General features: G+C 39.2%; 1 protein-coding gene across 5 annotated transcripts in view; it reads left to right on the top strand.

Moving 5' to 3' along the window:
* The window catches only part of LOC149781212 (G protein-coupled receptor dmsr-1-like), a 470,961-nt gene that overhangs the window by 219,628 nt on the left and 238,752 nt on the right, over positions 1 to 12,581 (top strand). For all 5 annotated transcript variants that reach the window (XM_089935289.1, XM_089935283.1, XM_089935285.1 and 2 more), the window contains exon 2: positions 223 to 299. The gene's annotated coding sequence lies outside the window, so the exon portion shown is untranslated. The remainder of the gene's footprint in view (positions 1 to 222; positions 300 to 12,581) is intronic.

The following is a 12,581-nucleotide window of genomic DNA, read 5'->3' as shown; positions in this document are numbered from 1 at the left end:
CGCTCTTCATTCAATTTAGAAATTGTATAGTTGATAGTATCCAATATTTATAGATAGAAAAATAGAAAATGTATGATGGAATATAGGCTATAAATGATCACTAAAATATACTAACCTTTTCATCTACAAAAATACCTTATATAAATTATAAAACGTGTTAATATAATTCTTAATTCCATGTAGCTGTATAATTAATTATACTTCTCTTTTACGTTCACACAGGATTGAAAGTACTTTGAAGATTACATTGAGTAGTATTTGTTGTCCAAGCCAAGACAGATCTGAGACAGTACGCAAGGGTAAGTTAAATATTTATGCATGGTTTCACTGGAACGATGTGAGGAAAAGTCATTCCCAATTGCTGAATAGATGTCTCAGTCGCGGAATATTTTGTGTACATAATCTGAACTCACGCTTGAAATTTCAGATTTGTGAATCCGTGTGTAGTATTTTAATTGTAGATGTAATTGCGTATGCGAGTTAAAACATAACATGAAGTTTGTTTCGTAAGTGTAACTTAGTTTCAACAAAGCGGCACGAGGTCGAAATGAAACTAATCTAAAATTACATAACTTTTAGTCAGGGTTCTGTATTCGACATGAAACGCAAGAACAGTACCAGTACGGGTGCCAAGTAATGTTCAGGGTGACCATTAGTACGCGTGTCAGATAATCATGTTATGGTACTTCGTAATGTGAGTATTATCCTAGGTAATCACGAGTACAGTGGCAGGTAATCATGGCATGGTTGTGAGGTACTAATAAGTATGGATACCAGGTAAATCGTGAATAAAGGTGCCAGGTATATAGACTACGGGTGGCAGGCAATCGTGATTTGGTGCAAATCGTCTCGTCCTAGGGGATCATTATTAGTCCAGTGCCAGATAATTGTGAGTACATGTCTAATCAGTTGTTCAAATTGGACTGATATACAGAATCTTTATATTTTTGTAGTTAATATACTCTTCGCAATCATGCTAAAATGTTCAACAATTGTAAGAAACCGGATATTCAAGTGCTAAGATACGGAAAAAGGAGACAAAAACACCTCTCAGATTGTTAGATACATTCCAAGTAAGCGTTTATAAAGTCACGAATAAGCATGCATTACCCAATCCCTCGAATCGAGGGCAAGACCATTAAGACGGCATTGAGAAACATTATAACAATTGTAACAAACACAGACTTACTAATTCTTTAACACTGCTTACCATATGATCATTTAATCCCAATCATTAAAACCTAATGCATTATTTTATTGTTTCCGATAAAACATGTTAATCAGTTGGGTTCTTATAAGTTATGAATGTTTTACAACAGTGATTCCCAAACGTTTTCGGATCACCGCCTTATTGGTTATCCCCAGCGCACCCCTACCTTACCCCGTAACAAGCAATATTCACTATTAGCACCCCTTCGGTAATCCCAACGCCCACTTTGGGAACCACTGTTTTACAACGTTTCACTATGATAACACCCATTCGAGTATTAGCTTTTAATGTATTACCTTCATTGAAGTATAGCCCTAAATGTCATTGATTTCACTCAAGTATTGCTCTAAATATCACTGCTTTCATGTATGCATTACCTTACCCTCCATTGCCTTCTTTGAAGTATAGCCCTAATTACCATCGACTTCACTCAGGTATTGCCTATAATAGCATTGCCTTTATGTAAGTACTGCCCCTAATGCCTATGACTTAAGTCAAGTATTGCCTTTAGTAAAATTGCCTTCATGCAAATATTACCCTGAATTACATTGCCTTCATTGAAGTATTGCCCTAAATAACATTGCCTTCTTTGAAGTATTATCCTAAATACCATTGACTTCACTCAAGTGTTGCATGTAATATCACTGCCTTCGTGCGAGTATTGCCTTAAATAAAAATGCCTTCATTCACGTATTGCCATTAATATAACTGCCTTCATGCAAGTATTGCCCTAAATACCATTGCCTGCATTCAAATATTGACATAAACACTATTGCCTTCATTCAAGTATTGTCATAAATACCATTGCCTTCATTAAAGTTTTGCCCCAAATACTATTGCCTTCGTTCAAGTATTGCCCTAAATAGTATTGCCTTAATTCAACTTTTGCTATAAATACCACTACCTTTTTTCAAGGGGCCCCGAGTGGTCTAAAGCGCTCACCGTTCCGGATCACTGCCATCTCACCTCTGTCTGCGTGGCTTCGAGTCCAAGGCTCGGCTAGCGTGGGTACGTAGGAAACCTGCTAGTGGCTTCTCGTGGGTCGGTGGTTCTTCCTTGGGTTTTCCAGGGTTCTTCCTCCACCAGTTATATTGGCCGCCATGTATGGCCTATCTTGTGCTGAAAAATGGCGCTAAACCCTAGAACAACAACAACCTTCTTTCAAATATTCCCCTAAATATAATATTTCTATTTGTTTTCCTAATGTTTTATGAAAACGTACTGATAACATTTGTGTGTGTTCTTGTAGAATAATTAAATTTTGAGTAAGACTTGACAGAAGTAACCATATAAATTTGCAAAGAAAATTATTAGAATTTGAAATCATATATGTATATCCAATTTTGACGGATCCATGTATTACATCTCCGGATTCGTTGTTTGCATTCAGCAAATCAGATTGATGCACATAGGAAATTATATTCTACACAATTATATTCTTCGACAAGAACGGAACATAAAAGCGGAAGGAGGTAGAGATTTAAATCAGTCCTAACTGCTATTTTGTTATGTTTGAACCTAATACTCTGACTCTATATCATGCATCTTTATCAATGTAAATCTTGACGGTTGTAGTTATCTTCTAACTTTGTTCCTTATAACCAATGTAGAGTTCTAAATGAATTACAAATTAAGTCATTTAGCACTGGTTTTCCAACTGTCTTGATTATATAGCGTTATGTTAACTATGTTAGTTTACAATATATAAATTATCCAAAATAATCCTGAAAGTTTTATTAGAATCCAAAAGATTGAAAAGTTCCGTATAAGTTTCAGAACCGGCAACGTTTCAATCCGCCAAACAATTGTATGGTAGTCGAAACGGCATTGTCCGGAACTCACTTAAACAATTCAGGATAATTCGAGGAGTTCCGAAACCAGAAAAGAAATGGAATCGAGTACATTGAAACCAAGCCGTTTAAACCAAGACAATTAGAAAAAGACAGCCGAACATAAATAAAATTATATTTTGCAGCCGACACCTTTCATTGAAATGATTTTATAAATTTGCTTAATGGACTATAATTACTACTATGACAATGAAATATCCGAGATATATTTTTCGCTTACATAAATTTACATAAAATAACAGATGTCATTATGGCTCATCCATTCATGGGTCAATACAAATGTTTTCCAGCATCCGCATGAAGTTGAAATAAAGCAGTTGAAACATAATGTAGCTAAAGGTTAAATTCCTGTCGAAACAGCCATGTAAAGTTATACAAATACAACAGTTTTTTCTGATTTATTTATTTGTCTTGTCTATGTTTTGTATTTGCCTTTGAAAAAGAGTCGAAAGTACTCAGGTTAGTTATATACTAGTTTTGCACTGTTCGATGTCAGGTTATTAAATTTATCTTAATCAGTCCCTGACACGTGATCCCTTGTTGGATTCAGTGCACATTAAACGACTGCTATACGCCATGTGATTTTTATTATATATATATATATATATATATATATATATATATATATATATATATATATATATATATATATATATATATATATATATATATATATATATATATGTGTGTGTGTGTGTGTGTGTGTGTGTGTGTGTGTGTGTGTGTGACAAACGTTTGCACATTAATTGTATGGCTCATATATAATTCAACTTCAAAAATTGGTCACTACTTAAAGCTAACCTTTTCAAGAAGACAGAATAAATGAAATTCTGTCAAAGAACATGGTCAACTGCATTCACCATGAGCGCTGTTTTATTATATATGCTGTGCGGGTACATTTAATATACGAACAAGTGCACATCTGAACTCATGCATACAGTTTGACCAAAGTAAATATGCACAGAACACGAATGGTGTAACAATAGCCCAAGCAGAGGGTGGCGGCTGAGGAGGTCCCAGCTCCATGCGATCCGAAACTTCCCACCAAACATCAATTTTTATTAAATGTGGGCCTTTGAATTTAGGTTTAAGTTTAAGTTATAGGAGCAGAACCTATAGCAGATAAGTGGTTACTAAAGGTTCTTCTATTTGACATCAGCCTAATTGAGATTTGTCATGGAAATTAATTGTTCAATTAAAGATTTTCAGACACGAGGTATGGAATTCGTGCACCTATTGTTCGAAACAGACTTTGTATTGCGTTTCGTTTAAAAGGTTTTATTTCACTCCAGTTAAAGCTGTGGAATTTGTCATGAATAAATCGTCGTGGGGACTTATAAAATCTGCAAATCTAATTATCTCATCAACAACAGTTTCAGACTTTTTTGAAGTCTTTAGTCTCTTCCAAAACTCAGGCTTTCGAGGTTTGATTGATTTCAACCATTTGTTCGGATTTCCATGGTTACGCGGCCGGACAATTCTGTTTTACATATTCAGCTAAATTGAAAATTTCGTGTTTCTGTGATGGAAATTTAGATCAATAGTGGAGTATTCAGTTTTTCAAAGATATTATGTGCCAGCGCAAATTAAAAGAAGCACGTTCGCCTTCACTGTCGAGTGTCCAATTTATGTATTTTTTTAAACTGATCTGTTGCATAAATAGTATCGTGGGGCTGTTTAGGGGCAATGGAAATTCTAGTAAAAATCGGTCGTGGGCACGATTAGGGATAATGATTTTTAGACACACACCCCGGGCACGATTAGGCACAGTGGGAATTTAACATGGGGAATATTGAGGCTGTTTAGGGACAAGGGAAAGTGAAGTTGTTGCATAGGAACAATATGAATGGAACAGGTAAGGTGACGTCACGGTACTGAAGATTGGTAACAATGTAGCAATGGTCTGACCTCAATTGGACCAGAGAGCGGGATAAAACCTTGAACGCTTGGCCAGAACGGGACCGGCGGGAAATAGACATAAATAACACAACATATAGACAGATAGATGAACATTCATTTATTACATAAACAACTATACAACCGTCTAAAACAATTAGGCAAGAAAGCAAACCATTTCGAGGCATATGAGTGGCCCTGAAAAGGATCTTTGGGTTCTTCTTTTCTTTTTTTCCATTTCTTCCACCATTTCCTCACTTTCTCAATAATTCCTTTCTTCTTTTCCTCCTCTAGCATCCAGTCAAGATGTCCGATAGATCAAAATTTATCATGCACTTTATCCAGTTTTCATTCATTTTTTTCAAACTCCTCTTTTTCAGTTTTCTTTTTCATTTCTCTTTTTAGCCAAGTTATTTCTAATTTTTTCAACTCTTCTTCTGAACTTTTTCTCATCATTTCTTCTTTCTTTAGTTAATCTAGTTCCACTTTACAAAAAGCCACTGTCAAATTCAAATATCAAGGGCTTCCTTTAAGGTTCCCACTCTCACATATTCTGCTTCCTCCTCTAGCATGCCTTTTACCAGATCCCTGGCTATGTTCAGGCGGGTCATTTGAATTTTTGCAAAATCTTTGGTAACTGGATACCTCCATTCATGTTATAGCATTTCCACTACATAAGCGGTATCCACCATCCAGTACCAACTGTGTTTTAAGTTGTTCAACAAATCAATTGCCATCTTCGTTTATTCAGTGCTGAATGGCGCGAACGACGAACGCTTTGCATTTATATTTGTCAAGCACGGGCTTGAACGAAAACATCCATTACACTCACGTCACATATTATATACTATCCACACACGAGGGGGCGGGCCGAGTGGCCGAGTGGTCTAAAGCGCTCTTCGTTACGGATCACTGCCTTCTCACCTCTTGCTGCGTGGGTTCGAGTCTAGGATTCGGCCAATGTGGGTATGTGAGAAAGCTTGCCATTAGCTTCTCGTGGGTCGGTGGTTATTCCCGAGGGTTTTCCGGGTTCTTCCTCCACCATTAATACTGGCCGCCATACATAGTCTATCGTGTGCTGAAAAATGGCGTTAAACCCCACAAGAACAACAAAATCGACACACGGGAAGGAGAAAATAACAAACCCAAATATACTATCCACACACGGGAAGGAGAAAAAAAAAACAAACTTAAATATACTCTCCACACACGGGAAGGAGAAGAAGAAGAAGAAAAACCAAATATACTATCTACACACGGGAAGGAGAAAAAACAGACCCAAATATACTATCCACACACGGGAAGGAGAAAACCCAAACCCAGATCTACTATCAACACACGGGAAGAGGACAAAAAGCATATATATACTATCCACACAAACGTATGCGAACGCTTGCAAACCCCCAAATCTAATATCCACTCAAACAAACGCGAGCTCATACCAACACACACACAATCACATCAGTAAAGGAGGGAGTGTTTATAATCACACTACTACACGCTCACTCAAATTGGCAATTTCAATAGTCTCTTTTCTAAAGATTTGGTTAGCCATGAAAAGGGCTGTTTTTAAAATTTGAGATGCACCTCTTAATTTGTGAAACTCCAGGTCGGTCCCAACACAAAGATCTCCTATTCTAGTCCTGATCCTAGTTCAGTCTGGCTCTTGGGAGCGCAGGGGCTGCCTGATTGGCTTCAGCACCTCAATCGTCCGTTTGTGGGATTCTGAGGACTTATGCTTACCCCTTGTCCTATTCCACATCCGTGGTTGATCTGGTTTATTTACGTCCTCCTGACGCAACTCCTTCTCCCAGTTTTCCCTCTGGGGGACCACGGGTTTCTATGCTGGTGGTAATGGTTGTGGATAAGGTAGTGGTTGTGTTAGTGGTAGTAATGGCGCTACCAGACGTTTGACCTTACACACTGGCCTAATCTTCAGGTGAGGTAATATCCTTTGTTCCTTCTCTATATTCTTTCTCTTCACTTATTCTTCAAGCATGGCTTCCTCCTGTATTTCCTCCATGGCTAGCTCGTCCAGGAGGCGCCTGGCATACATCCGGTGCATCTGATGTTCTAGTTATTTTGAAATGTTTCTCATTTTGTCGCTGTTGACAGGTCAACGACGAGTAGCCAGACTGATGAGCGCTCCCTTTATATTTATCAAAAGCTGACGTGAATTAAAAGAAAAAAATCTCCTGACACCAAAATTCACAAGGTTCATATGATCACCAAACAAAATCATAGAAAGCACGGACCTAAAAGAAAGATTCACTCACATTTTACTTACAGACACTAGATACAAACACAAACACATTCAGAGTATTTTTGACAAGCTAAGGAAACGAAGTGCTTATAGACACACTTCTAACAAAGTCAAACAAACTAAGTGATTATAGAGACACTTCTATGTTTTAACGTACTAACATATAACATATAATTGACAATTGAATTAGTATCTCTTTTCCAGAGTATTTGGGTAGCCCTGAAAAGGGCCCTTGTTTTGTTGACAGGGAGTTATGGCAATCTTTTATCGTCTAAGATTGTGTCCCTGTCTGGTGGCAGGCTTTCCCACAGGATAGGGTCTTCTACTTCTGAAAGAGAAGGAGAACTCATTCGTATCCACACAGCAATCGACAATGCTACTGTCTGATTCCTGCTGTTACTGCTGCTCTCTCTGCCCACTCTGCTTTGTAGAGAGAGAGAGAGAGAGAGAGGCAGGCAGACACTCTCTCTCTCTCTCTCTCTCTCTCTCTCTCTCTCTCTCTCTCTCTCTCTCTCTCTCTCTCTCTCTGTGGTAGCTAGCTAGGTGTGAGCGAGAGCTAGCCTACCTAGGACAGGACAAGCGAGAAGAGAGAGAGAGAGAAAGAGAGGCAGCAGGCAGACACTGTCTCTCTAGGACCGATATGGCTTTGGTCGAATGTGTGTAAGGAGAGTGGGGAAAGGCCTATGGAATACATGGCTTCGCCGTAGTACAAAGCACTTGGTAGCGAAGGAACGAAGAAAAAATGCATTTTCATGGGGCAGTATATGGAGCCAGGCTGGTCTAGGCAGCTGGCTGCGGGCGATAGGGAAGGTGCATTCATTCCATGAAATGTTTTCCTTCCCAGGAAGGCATGAACGTGGTTCCGATTCGTCCTAAAAAGAGCTGGGAAGCTCGTTGAAACGGGGTAGAACGAAACTTTTTCTAACCAACTACCCACATATAGTTTCGAGCACTATTATATAGAACAAAATTGTATTTTCATGGGGCTCGGTTCAAAGTGGACAACATTTTGGTGTAGCATTTATATAGGAATGGTATAGCGGCCTTGCGAACCTACATTATAGGCTGCTATACTACCAGTACTTATCCGTCCTTTCTTTCTTCTCCTCTTCGATTTCCTCTCTGAAGAGCTCTTCTATTTGGTCTTCGGTCACATTCAACATTCTGACATTATGTATCTCTTCTGGTTTGGTTATCAGGCTTTGCTTGAGACGATGCAAATTAACGTAAACTTCGTTTAGCTTGGCTAGGATTGAATCAAAAATGGCTGGCCACATTGGAGACCGTTTCGTTTTATATTTTTCAAGCGCGGACGCAATAGAAAACATCCCTACAATGTTTAGAGTCGAAAACCTATGATAGCTTCATTTGAGGGTGAGAGATAAAGAGAAGTCAAAGAACATTCATCATGATAAAAATTGAAAACAAGCAGGACACATTTTTTCTCAACACAACATTGTTAATTGAAAATAAAAAAATGAACAATTAAGCATAAAACATTTTTTAAACAAACTATTTTTGACAAGGGTGACAACATTGTGAAGTTGAGCTAGACTTCCACTGATGGAAGTCATTGGGCCATTCATATACACTACGTTTCCTAGCTAAAGACAAATGATAGCCATAAAGATCACGAAACCATTGTTCTACTTTGTCATCATTTATAGAAGAGTGACGTTCCAAATAAGTCACTAAATTTTCTTAAGAATATCGAAGAGTGCGTTGATGAAGAAAATACACACAATATTGTCCACACACCATGTAATCTGTGCCTTGTAATTTCACATTATTGAATCGTGTGGTGTGGGCATTTCTTCTCATAAAGTAAATGATATCGTCATCCAAAGAGGGCAATTCATACGAATCAATGTACTCCACACATCCTTCTTGAGGAAAGTAGACGGCTACCCAGTGGGTTCCTGGGAGATGACTGTCGTCCGTGTTGATGACATAAGCTTGATGGTAATGTCGTTTGCGATGAGGCAGTTCATCTTTACCACACACGACCGGATTTAAAAAAGCGGTGTACGAACTGTGGTTCAAAAGGTAATAAAGTGACCATGTATCCATTTTTGCGTTGTTTTGTTGTTTTGTCTTGTTGTTTTTCTTCACAGGTAATGATAAGTCATCAATTCAATCCTGACTTTTTGTTTGAAAATGTCTGATAAGTGACCGTTTCTTCGCTTGGTCTACGTACTCTGAGCCAAGAGAACTTGGATGTGATGGGTCTCTAGAGCCATCAGTGGAGGAGTGGAATGAATAACGCAAGTCTTTATACCACTGATGAAACACGGCTTCGTCCGAGATGAGACTCCAAGCTTCGTCCAGATACTCATCCAATTTTTATGTTTGCCTCAGCATCATACATTTATCGTGTTCAATTTGACTGGGATGATAATTTTGGCATCCATAGCAATCTTTCTTGATCAATTCCGTAATTTATTCTGCCAGGTGTTTGGCAAAACAGGAGACTAAATGTTGTTCTTGTTTTGGATTTCATAAATGTGTCGTCCTTGTCTTGGGGTTCTACTTCCTCGGTATCCTCCAGTTCCGTTTCCATATATTCTCCACTATTCAAACCGGAATTATGGGCTTCCATAATTTAAAATAGTCAAGAATGACGTCTCTCAAACTGTTGATTGTCATCGCATTATCGAATTTGGAATACATGATGACATTCGCTGTGTGGGGTAGTGTTGTGTTGGGTAGGGCTATTGCAAACTGAAGTTCCACACGAATGTGTCAGGAGTTTTTGGGGTGGAATTGACCCTCGTCGCTGCCTTGGCCTGGAGTGAAATGAAAAGCCCACAAAGTGTAGCCTCCTGCATAATCCTTGTACGTAATATCATGACTGGTGTTGGTCCCTAACTGTCCGGTGGCTTCGTATAGGGTTCAATTTCGGATACATCGTGGTGATAAAAATGGTAATGATTTTCTTTGCGGACTCCGTTGCAGCCTGCGGGTTAGTGCTCTTGAAACAGATGATATTCGATCATGGAGTGCAGTCCAGTGGGAATGGTGATGGTGTTCACTTCTACGTGGCGTATCGGATACTTGGCAGTCGTTCTGCTCAAAGTGTGATTGATGTCGTTTCCCACTTTTGGTAACACTTCTACGCGGCGCACGTAAAGTTTGGCTTCCTTGATGACAGTTTTGTAAGCGTCATCAGTTTTATCTATCAAATTGAAAGCGACACTGCTGAGTTTCAGTCTCACACGGACATCCATGCCGTTCAGCAAATACTTCTCTTGAGACCACATGTCTAAATGATAACGATCCTTCAGTTCTAGATTTTTGCTGTCTCCTATGATTTTGTCTCGACGGGCACTAAAACCCAAACCTGTTTGACTTTTGCTACTTGAATCCACTTTGTTGTTGTTAAATTGGTTTGCTGTGTCAGGTTTCTATACCACAAAGCATCCAGATGAGTGTTCTTGGCTTCCTTTCCGTACGTCAAGAGCTTTTCCAGGTACGATCGTTAAGGGAAAGTACTAGTGTCGCTGTTGACCAGTTTATTATTCAAGTATAAATCCACTGAGCTGAACAGGAAATGCATAGCATTGTTTCAGTGTCTATATGCCCTTCATCCTTATCTAGAACTTTGACTTTTAAGTACAAGTAACTGCTATTCAGATCGATGTACTCTCCTGGCTGTCATTTGATTTCAAATTTGATGGGGGTTTATCATGAGCCCTGACATATTAAACGGGATGAAATTCTACCCATTGGGATTCTTGCGTCATCATCATAGTTGGTGGTATTGCAAACAGATCTAGTCCCGACTAGGAACAAGTGCAAGACTCTCGGTGCATAACTTTTTGTCTATATTATTTAATAGTCAAAAACGTCTAAGTCTCAAACCGTTCTTCTTTTCTTAGTCTTTCTAGCTTTATGAGTGTGATGTCCTCTGGAAGATTGTCTTTCTCATCTCTTTCTGCCTAGTCCTTGCTGTGGTGTCATGGAAGCGGGAATGTCTGACTCGGTAGCGTCCAGGGCATTTATAGGAGTTTCAATTCGGCCCAAAATGTCTTTACCCGTTTGAAGCAGGACATATTTCCCTGCTCTGAAGAAAGGGGGTCACCGAACGAATGGTTGATTTTAACATATCTCCTAAACCATGTCCTCGCTGTCGAGCGACTCCTCGGTATATGGATACTTGATTTACAACTCGGTAGAGACTCCTTTTCGAAAATGGAGTTTCACTCTGATTTTTCCTCAAAATACGACTTGCTGACGGGTAAATAGTGAGGATATACAAATTTGCGGTGAATCCAAAAGCCCTGTAAAAATTCATATTACTGTTGATCTTCGGGCTCAGGTTCTGTCCTACCACCTGTGCATCTCCTCGCCAACTTTCAAACAAACTACCATTAAACTTGATGGATAGCGTGTCGGTATCATTAAATTGTAGGCGAAGAGCCACTTTATAATTCTCAATCTAAACACTTTATTTGGCTCTGTTTTGCAAATGCTATCACAAACCTGTCAGCAATTGTTTCCACTATATGTTCACCTCTAAAAGTTTCAAATTGTAGATGCTGAATGGTGAATTGCTTGCTGGCTTTGTGTCACCTGAAAACCCGATTTTATTCATCTCTTCTTGCACTTGGACGTTCAGTACTTCGAGCTGAAAGTGTTTTGAGTTTCAGTGATGTTTTCGATTTGTGTAGGTTAAATCATTCCCACCAAGGCGAATTCCCAATGGTCTTCGTGATCTAATTGAAAGGCCTGAGGTAATTTGACCGTGTAACAATGCAAAGTGTTATTGGGAAGCAATTCATTGCAACTGTCACTGGGTAACGTTAAGTAAACTTGGTTATTGTCGTTGACATTTCAAGAGTTCTGCTGCTGTCCGAGGGATCACTAGAAGTCAAAGGGGTGTCTCCGCCAAAAATGTTGTTGTTATTGGGGTGGAGATTGGCGTTGGGCACAAGGATCTCGTTGTTCCAGTTCGAGGAGTATATCAGGGAAGGCTTGGGAAGAAGGTAACCGATGCAACTGCTCCGTAAGATGTTCCACAATTGTTTGTCCATTGTTGCAAACTCAGATTGGCTATTGCAGGTCCGATGACACAATACATCACAACGATCTGGCAGGAAAAGACGATTTGCATTTTAGATACTCGTTCTCCACACCACACACACAAGGGTTGCTTTTGTAGATCTTGCAGAAAAGAACTAGGTAAAATAGTGGTCCTGCGGTTGAGGCAGTCCTGAAGGGCATGATGGTCACTTCTTTTTAAAGTCGATGACTTGCGAAGCGTCGATCCAAGAATCAAAACTGGGAGGATATCCTTTCCAACGCACTTGACTTCTTTGACACGTCGTTTTCCCACTTTATGGGTTCGTCGTTCGAGAATGCC

Source organism: Sinohyriopsis cumingii, chromosome 15 (assembly GCF_028554795.1).
Source record: "Sinohyriopsis cumingii isolate HCF-2022 chromosome 15, ASM2855479v2, whole genome shotgun sequence".
Taxonomy (NCBI): Eukaryota; Metazoa; Mollusca; class Bivalvia; order Unionida; family Unionidae; genus Sinohyriopsis; species Sinohyriopsis cumingii.
The sequence above is the reverse complement of the archived record's forward strand: the minus strand, read 5'-3'. Positions and strand labels throughout refer to the sequence as shown.